The sequence below is a fragment of the Budorcas taxicolor genome, chromosome 4 (genome assembly GCF_023091745.1).
Source record: "Budorcas taxicolor isolate Tak-1 chromosome 4, Takin1.1, whole genome shotgun sequence".
NCBI lineage: Eukaryota > Metazoa > Chordata > Mammalia > Artiodactyla > Bovidae > Budorcas > Budorcas taxicolor.
In genome coordinates this window covers 46,563,508-46,573,760 of record NC_068913.1, presented here as the reverse complement: position 1 = coordinate 46,573,760, position 10,253 = coordinate 46,563,508, and positions in this window count along the sequence as shown.

Genomic DNA, 10,253 nt, shown 5'->3' with positions numbered 1-10,253 from the left:
TAGCATATTGAAAAGCAGAGACATTACTTTGCCAACAAAGGTCCATCTAGTCAAGGCTATGGTTTTTCCAGTGGATGTGAGAGTTGGACTGTGAAGAAAGCTGAGCGCTGCAGAACTGATGCTTTTGAACTGTGGTGTTGGAGAAGACTCTTGAGAGTCCCTTGAACGGCAAGGAGATCCAACCTGTCCATTCTGAAGGAGATCAGCCCTGGGATTTCTTTGGAAGGAATGATGCTAAAGCTGAAACTCCAGTACTTTGGCCACCTCATGCAAAAAGTTGATTCATTTGGAAAAGACTCTGATGCTGGGAGGGATTGGGGGCAGGAGGAGAAGGGGACGACAGAGGATGAGATGGCTGGATGGCATTACTGACTCGATGGATGTGTGTCTGAGTGAACTCCGGGAGTTGGTGATGGACAGGGAGGCCTGGCATACTGCAGTCCATGGTGTCGCAGAGTCGGACAGGACTGAGCGACTGAACTGAACTGACTGACTAGATGGACCTTTGTTGGCAAAGTAATGTCTCTGCTTTGTAATATGCTGTGGACACGACCGAGCGACTGAACTGAACTGAACTGAGGTTGATCATAACTTTCCTTCCAAGGAGTAAGCGTCTTTTAATTTCATGGCTGCAGTCACCATCTGCAGTGATTTTGGAGCCCCAAAAAATAAAGTCTGACACTGTTTCCACTGTTTCCCCATCTATTTCCCATGAAGTGATGGGACCAGATGCCATGATCTTCGTTTTCTGAATGTTGAGCTTTAAGCCACCTTTTTCACTCTCCTCTTTCACTTTCATCAAGAGGCTTTTTACTTCCTCTTCACTTTCTGCCATAAGGGTGGTGTCATCTGCATATCTGAGGTTATTGATATTTCTCCTGGCAATCTTGATTCCAGCTTGTGCTTCATCCAGCCCGGCGTTTCTCATGATGTACTCTGCATATGCTAAATAAGCAGGGTGACAATATACAGCCTTGATGTACTGCTTTTCCTATTTGAAAATAGTCAACTTTAAAATAAAAACTACCAGAAGAATGCAGAAAATCATTTAGAAGAACAGTTAGTGCAAGTTTATACCCAGCACAACCATAGCAGTTTCTCTGGAGGTTATAGATCCTGAGAAATAGAGATGGGATTATGCCATTTAAATCTGGAAGGAAGACTGCCCTCTGGCACAAGGAAACCTGGAACATTTTCTCACCTCCTCCCACTTAATATGAGCTCACAATTTAAAAAACCTATAAATAATCGTAAGGGAGTTTGAGGAAACAAAACAAATAGAAGAATCAGATCCCAATAAATAAAAAACAATAGAAATATATGAAAAAAGTTATAATTGTTTTAAAAATCGTTAAAGGGATAAAAAGAATAGAAAACAAAATGAAAAAAGTGCATAAAAAGAACAGCATATTTTAAAAAGAAAATAAAGAAATGAAAAATACATTGATTATTTTTAGTTTATGTATTAAATAAACAACATATTACCCAAAGGAAGATCAATGAACTGGAAGTCAAATCTGAGAAAACTGCCTAAGATCAATCTGTTGAGATTAAAAGATGAAGAGTGTCGTAGGTTGAAAGACACATTGATGTAATGAGCTCCAGTAGATGTCTAATAGAAATTTCAGAAGGAAAGAACAGAGAGAATGTTTTAGCCTATATTGGTTACATAAGTAAACAAATTAAAATGTAATACAATCTAGAAAAAAATAGTAGGGAGTAAGGAGACTGAAATATTCATTTTTGATGGTAAGCACTCATAGATAATATCTAAATTCAATAAATCAAAAGATAGCCATATATTACTTAGAGCAGTGGTTCTCAATCCTGAAGGAGATTTGGAAATGTATCATAGTGACTGGAGGGTGCCACTAGCATTTAGTATTGGGGATGAACATGCTAAATGCACAGCACAGTTCCACATATGTCCCCCCAAAATATTAATACTAATAACACACTTTTTGAGAAAAGCTGATTTAGAGTTAAAAATAAGCCCACCAGAACTAAAAACAAAGAACTATTTTAAGAAAAAGGTTGCTTTAGGGAATAGAGCTGAAGTTTTGGAGAAGAGGGGTGGAAAGCCATTTATTTTTGTGATTAGTCCTTCCATAATACTTGTATTTTTACCGTGTCTGTATTATGTTTATTAAAGAAGACTGGTAAACCAGTATATTGTTCTTCCATTTTCACTTAAAGAGAACTCTTTCTTATTAAAATATCTGTCATTCAAAATTAAGCACCAATATGAATTATTGAGCTTTTTATCCCAAAGAAGATTCTAGAGGCATATCTTCTGAGTATTAATGATCTTTCATGTGTTCCTAGTTGGAAAATAAATCTTGCAATTTATCACTTTAAGGAGTCATAGAAAATTAGTGCTTGGATGATTAGTATCTTTAGTGGACTTGACTAATTCTCTCATAGTAGGCGGTTTTGATCAGTAGTTCTGTATAAGACAAAGGAGGATGGGAAGATGGTCAAATAGCTAGAGCACATGGCTTCAAATTGGAATGTATAGCCTGCTTTTTATGATCCTTTAAGACCACATCCTGTTCAGCCTCTCCAGTTTCATTTCCACTGACTACCTAAAAAAAAGTTTCTACCAGTACTTTTGGTATTCTGTGACTGTGCTATGCTGTCTTAGTTGCTCAGTCATGTCCAACTCTGCGATCCCATGGACTGCAGCCCACCAGGATCCTCAGTCCATGGGGATTCTCTAGGCAAGAATACTGGAGTGGGTTGCCATGCCCTCCTCCAGGGGATCTTCCCAACTCAGAGGTCGAATCCAGGTCTCCTGCATTGCAGACAGATTCTTTCCCATCTGAGCCACCAGGGAAGCCCAAAAATACTGGAGTGGGTAGCCTATCCCTTCTTCTGGGGAACTTCCTGACCCAGGAATCAAACCAGGGTCTCCTGCATTGCAGGCAGATTCTCTACTAGCTGAGTTACGAGGGAAGCCCATTCTGTGACTGCTGCTGCTGCCAAGTCGCTTCAGTTGTGTCCAACTCTGTGCGACCCCATAAACGGCAGCCCACCAGGCTCCACTTCCCTGGGATTCTCCAGGCAAGAACACTGGAGTGGGTTGCCATTTCCTTCTCCAGTGCATAAAAGTGAAAAATGAAAGTGAAGTCACTCAGTCGTGTCCGACTCTTAGCGACACCATGGACTGCAGCCTACCAGGCTCCTCCGTCCATGGGATTTTCCAGGCAAGAGTACTGGAGTGGGTTTACCTTTCACTTCTCTGTGCATAATCACATGCCTCACTTAAAGGTCAGTTTTCATTCCAATCCCAAAGAAAGGCAATGCCAAAGAGTGTTCAAACTACTGCACAAGTGCACTCATTTCACACACTAGCAAAATAATGCTCAAAATTCTCCAAGCCAGGCTTCAACAATACATGAACCAAGAACTTCCAGATATTCAAGCTGGATTTGGAAAAGGCAGAGGAACCAGAGATCAAATTGCAGGCATCTGTTGGATCATAGAAAGAGCAAGAGAATTCCAGAAAAACATCTATTTCTGCTTCATTGACAAGAAAGACTTTGATTGTGTGGATCACAACAAACTGTGGAAAAATCCTAAAGAGATGGAAATACCAGACCACATTACCTGTCTCCTGAGAAACCTGTATGCAGATCACGAAGCAACAGTTAGAACCAGACATGGAACAATGGACTGGTTCCAAATCGGAAAAGGAGTACGTCAAGGCTGTGTATTGTCACCCTGCTTATTTAAGTTATATGCAGAGTACATCATGCGAAATGCTGGGCTGGAAGAAGCACAAGCTGGAATCAAGATTGCCGGGAGAAATATCAATAACCTCAGATAGGCAGATGACACCACCCATATGGCAGAAAGTGAAGAGGAACTAAAGAGCCTTTTGATGATGGTGAAAGTAGAGAATGAAAAAACTGGCTTAAAACTCAACATTCAAAAAATGAAGATCATGGCGTCCAGTCCCATCGCTGTATGGCAAATAGATGGGGAAACAATGGAGACAGTGACAGACTCTATTTTCTTGGGCTCCAAAATCACTGAAGGCGGTGACTTCAGCAATGAAATTAAAAGATGCTTGCTCCTTGGAAGAAATGCTATGACAAACCTAGACAGCATATTAAGAAGCAGAGACATTACTTTGCCAACAAAGGTCCATATAGTCAAACTATGGTTTTTCCAGTAGTCATGTATGGTTGTGAGAGTTGGACCATGAAGAAGACTGAGTGCCAAAGAATTGATGCTTTTGGACTATAGTGTTGGAGAAGACTCTGGAGAGTCCTTTGGACTGCAAGGAGATCAAACCAGTCAATCCTAAAGAAAATCAACCCTGAATATTCATTGGAAGGACTGATGCTGAAGCTGAAGCTCCAATACTTTGGGCACCTGATGTGAACAGCTGACTCACTGGATAAGACCCTGATGCTGGAAAAGATTGAAGGCGGGAGGAAAAGGGGATGACAGAGGATGCGATGGTTGCATGGCATCACCAGCTCAATGGGAATGAGTTTGAGAAAGCTCTGGGTGATGGTGAAGGACAGGGAAGCCCAGCATGCTGCCGTCCATGGGGTCACAAAGAGTTGGACATGACTGAGCAACTGAACAACGACAATCCATCCCTCAAGAGCTACTTCCAGGTAGTATCCTCTCTGAAGCCTTCCTTAAGCTCTAGTCTTGCTTCTAATTTGGTTAAGACCACAATGCTTCATAAGCAACAGATCACAAGTGGGAGCATATGCCTGTAATTAGTATAACTTAGATAGAAGTAGATAAATATTTTGATATGATTAGTCTGATCCACAGTCAATGAAGCAACATAGCTTAAGAGCATGGTTTCTGCATTGAGCAATCCTAGATTCCAATCCAGGCTGTTATTACTTCTTCTGAAAAACATGGATAATTCCTGCCTTACATAGATGCTGAGATTCTTCAATTTCAGTCTCAATAAATGTTATACTATAATTAACTATTATTGTATATGTATAAGGAGCTCATATAACTGTCTCTCATTTATAATATTTTAAATCAATTTGTAGTTTTTATGTACCCACTTTGTAAGTTGTCCAATACTTAAATAGAACATTCAGTTCAGTTCAGTTCAGTTCAGTCGCTCAGCTGTGTCCAACTCTTTGCGACCCCATGAATCACAGCACACCAGGCCTCCCTGCATTAACATTGTTTAAATATAGACTATATTTTATTAACATTGTTTAAATATAGACTGTGTTTCATTGACATTATACACATAAACTCACAGAGATTGAAAAACGAAATCTCACTTGTGATAGCAGAAAGTTAGAAGTAGCCTAAGTAGTCTAATGATAAACAAATGAAAAATGAAGGTGTTAGTGACTTTGTTGTGTCTGAGTCTTTGTGACCTACATGGACTGTAGCCTGCCAGGCGCCTCTGTCCATGGAATTCTCCAGGCAAGAATCTGGAGTGGGTTGCCATTCCCTTCTAGAGGCTTAACTAAATCATGGTATATATATTAGAAAATATTATATAATCATTAAAAACATCTTCTGACCTTTATTGATATGGCACAATCTTTAAGACATAATGTTAGGTACAAAACATTTTAATGAAAAACTATTAAGACAGTATCTCAGTTCTGTGAATATACATTACATGTATGTACATACACTGTATTTGTAATATACATTTAACATATCATTTACGCATGAGAAAAGTGAAAAATTATATATTGTGCTATATATTACTTTTATAATGAGGAAAAACTAGCATGATTTTTATATCAAAGCCCCTTGATCTCATTTCCTAAATGTTTGTATTTTGTCATCAATGGTCTCTTATTCCCATCCCAAAAACCTCCTACATTCCCCTGTATGTTCCATTATTTCATATGCCTATACCCACCTGTAAGAAATCCTTTAAAGGATATAGATTGCAGAGACCCTAGATGACAGGTCCCTGAGGGCATGTACCAGAGCTTTTTAGTCTCTAAGCATAGCCAACTTGTAAATTTTAGCCAAACAAAAAAGTAGGGACTAAGTAGATTTGCACTGAGCAAATTAATAAATGGAGACCCAAGGACTTGAGAAATGAAGTATATGAAGTAAACGTGAGTGAGGTTCAATTAAAAGGTATTAGTATAAAATAGATAGCCAATGGGAATTTGCTATATGATTCAGGGAACTCAAACAGGAGCTCTGTATCAACCTAGAGGGGTGCAGTGGGGAGGGAAAAGGGAGGGAGGTTCAAGAGGGAGGGGACATAGGTAATACCTATGGCTGATTAATGTTGATGTTTGATAGAAAACAACAAAATTCTGTAAATCAATTATCCTTCAATTAAAAAATAAAATTTAAAAGATAATAATTATAAATAATAAATATTGAGTGTCTTACTGTAAGTGTTTCATAATTCTTATAGTAAGCTTCTATGCAGCACTACAAGGACTGGCCAAGCAAATTATGGAACATCCATGTAACAGCACACTCTGCGACTGTTTTATTTTTTTTAATATAAATTTATCTAATTGGAGGCTAATTACTTTACAATATTGTATTGGTTTTGCCATGAGAATGAGGAAGATCTTTTGTATTGATATGGAAAGGTCACCAAGATATAGTAAGTGAAAAAAGCAAGGTGCAGAATGATGTAAGTCATGCTACTGTTTATAGGAAGAAGGCCATATATTTATATCTGCTTATGTAGAAAATATCTCTGGGAAGATACAAGAAGCTGACACCATGATTGCCTCGCAGCCATGGAATGGTAGTATAACGTCACTTTAATGCTTCTTACACATGAATTTTTGAACCTTGTGAATGTGTTAGTGATTCAAAATGACAGTTAAATGCAGACAGAAGAAAATCATTATCCCCATTTACAAACGAGCAAGGAGATTAAAGGAAATTAGGTACACTGCTCAAAGTAGCAATAATAATGGTCTCATTTACTGAGCACTTACTGTGTGCCAGGCCCCAGTTGAAGTACTTTAGAAACATTTTCTTTTTACACTTAAAATTTTATTGTTTATTTTTTACTTTACTGGGTCTTAGTTGCTGAGTGGGCTTTTTCCATATGTGGCTTGTGGGGGCTACTCTTTCTGTGAGCAGGCTTCTCATTGTGATGAGTTCTCTTGTTGTGGAGCACGAGCTGTAGGTTGTGAACTTCGTGAGTTCAGTAGTTGCGGCTCCTGGGCTCTTAGAGCACAGGCTGAGCAGTTGTGGTACACAGACTTAGTTGCTCATCGGCATGTGGGATCCTCCCAGACCAGGGATCAATCTGACCCGAATTGGTCTGCATTGGTCTGCATCAATCAGTCTGCCTTGGTAGGCAGATTCTTTACCATGGAGCCAGCAGGGAAGCCCAAAACTTTTTCTAATTTATTTTCACAGATCTATAATGATTTTATCCAAGTGTTATAGCTGAAGAATCTGAAGGAAATGTAATTTATTTTCCAGCTCAGGACACTTTGGAAGTGATAATTACTCTGGGACAGCAAGCATAAGCTGGGACTAGGGTTACTCTATTTAGAGAGGTCAGGTAACTTGCTAGATGTCTTGCAAGAGGGAACACCAGGACTGGAACTTTGGTCTGAGAGAATCTACAGCCTGTGCTCCTGACTGCCACTTATGGATAAGCAAATGAAGGCTTGCAGAATGCACACACCTATGAAATGACAGTTCCAGCCTCCAACATAGTCCTTCTGAACCCAAAGCCTACCATGTGGTGTTGCCTCTCAGAATGTGAATCTAAGAATCCTTTGGCCCAGGAATTGAATGGGAGGTGGATAATTACAAAAGAAGAGAGAAAGGATGGGAAGAGCCACAGGCTATATCCTCCATCAACCATGGCCCTCACCACTCACAAACACTCCAAGAGCATTCAGGCCACAAGCTGCATGTTGCTTTCTGTTAGATGTTCAGACACTCACACTGTCCTCACAGAGCTTACAGTCTGCATTCAGGACCAGCTTGCAGGGATTATTGGGCCTTTGGCTCTTTCCACCTGTTGGGCCACTTCAATTAATCCATGATCATTAATAAGGAAAAGCAGGGAGTTTATCTTGGTTATGCTAAAAGTCCCAGAGGTATAGAAAAGAGGAAGCAGCTTTTCCAAATTCCTTTAAAGAGAAGATTGCAAAAGTCATAAGTGAAAGAAAAATTTTTTCTGAACTATAATCTTTCTCTGTGAACTCTGAAAAATACAGACTCCAAAATTACTAAGTCCGAATCTCTAGAGGTATTTTAAGCTCTCCTTGTGATTTCAAGGACAAATCTGTGGTCTTTTAAGCTCTCCTTGTCATTTCAATGTGCTTCCAAGTTTGTTGTGACTGGTCTAGTTGACCCTATGATAATAGCATAGAAAGCTCAGAATGCTTGAGAGGCAGCACTAGGGCCAGACCCTTACCCCAACCTTCAGTTTGGAGCATCTTCCACAAAACCATCAGTTCAGTTCAGTCCAGTCGCTCAGTCGTGTCCGACTCTTTGCGACCCCATGAATCGCAGCACGCCAGGCCTCCCTGTCCATCACCAACTCCCGGAGTTCACTCAGACACACATCCATCGAGTCAGTGATGCCATCCAGCCATCTCATCCTCTGTCGTCCCCTTCTCCTCCTGCCCCCAATCCCTCCCAGCATCAGAGTCTTTTCCAATGAGTCAACTCTTCGCATGAGGTGGCCAAAGTACTGGAGTTTCAGCTTTAGCATCATTCCTTCCAAAGAACACCCAGGGCTGATCTCCTTCAGAATGGACTGGATGGATCTCCTTGCAGTCCAAGGGACTCTCAAAAGTCTTCTCCAACACCACAGTTCAAAAGCATCAATTCTTCAGCCCTCAGCTTTCTTCACAGTCCAACTCTCACGTCCATACACGACCACTGGAAAAACCATAGCCTTGATGAGATGGACCTTTGTTGGCAAAGTAATGTCTCTGCTTTTCAATATGCTATCTAGGTTGATCATAACTTCTCTTCCAAGGAGTAAGCATCTTTTAATTTCATGGCTGCAGTCACCATCTGCAGTGATTTTGGAGCCCCCAAAAATGAAGTCTGACACTGTTTCCACTGTTTCCCCATCTATTTCCTATGAAGTGATGGGACCGGATGCCATGATCTTCGTTTTCTGAGTGTTGAGCTTTAAGCCAACTTTTTCACTCTCTTTCACTTCATTAAGAGGCTTTTTAGTTCCTATTCACTTTCTGCCATAAGGGTGGTCTCATCTGCATATCTGAGGTGATTGATATTTTTCCCAGCAATCTTAATTCCAGCTTGTGCTTCTTCCAGCCCAGCGTTTCTCATGATGTACTCTGCCTAGAAGTTAAATAAGCAGGGTGACAATATACAGCCTTGACGTACTCCTTTTCCTATTTGGAACCAGTCTGTTGTTCCATGTCCAGTTCGAACTGTTGCTTCCTAACCTGCATATAGGTTTCTCAAGAGGCAGGTCAGGTGGTCTGGTATTCCCATCTCTTTCAGAATTTTCCACAGTTTCTTGTGATCCACACAGTCAAAGGCTTTGGCATAGTCAATAAAGCAGAAATAAATGTTTTTCTGGAACTCTCTTGCTTTTTCGATGATCCAGTAGATGTGGCAAGCAACTAATTCTTGCTTTTAGTTTGAAGTTAAAAATGTTGCTGCTACATTTTTATTTATAAATATGTGTGCTTTTTAAAACTACTTTGAATAGGAAGCAAGGTTTGCATTTTGAGAATATTTTGGGATAAGTCAAGTGAGTGTAGATGAGTTTATTTTCACATTTACACGGTGAGGAATTTAAACTGGATGGTTTACAAAATTACTTTCAGATCTAGAAATCAACATTGAAAGGTATTCTAAATTGTTTTTAAATCCTTTCTTTCATAGCTTTGAAAAACAGGGCTTCCACATCGAGATCAATTTGCTTTTCTGTCATTAGTATTTTTGTTGGAGACTCTGTCAGAAGACTTGTTCCTTAGGTCCATCCAGAAGACTTTTCTCATGTGAGGGTTTATGTACTTAGTTTTGCAACTTGGTGATTTATAACGGCAATCTACATACTGGAAGCTCATTATCTGTCAGATAATCATCTGGTCATTTGATCTCCTGCCTTGGTCCCTTGGTTACTTTGCCTCTCTTCTGATGTATAACCTCTTCTTCTGATAAAGCAGTTATTGATAGCCTTCAAGGCTTTAGTTATTTAATTATTGTGATAAGCATACAAAGTTCCCCCAAAGGACAATCTTTCATTACAACATCCTCTTCTCCTTTACTCTTCCCAGAAGTCCTTTCCTTTCTCAGTTGAGACATCT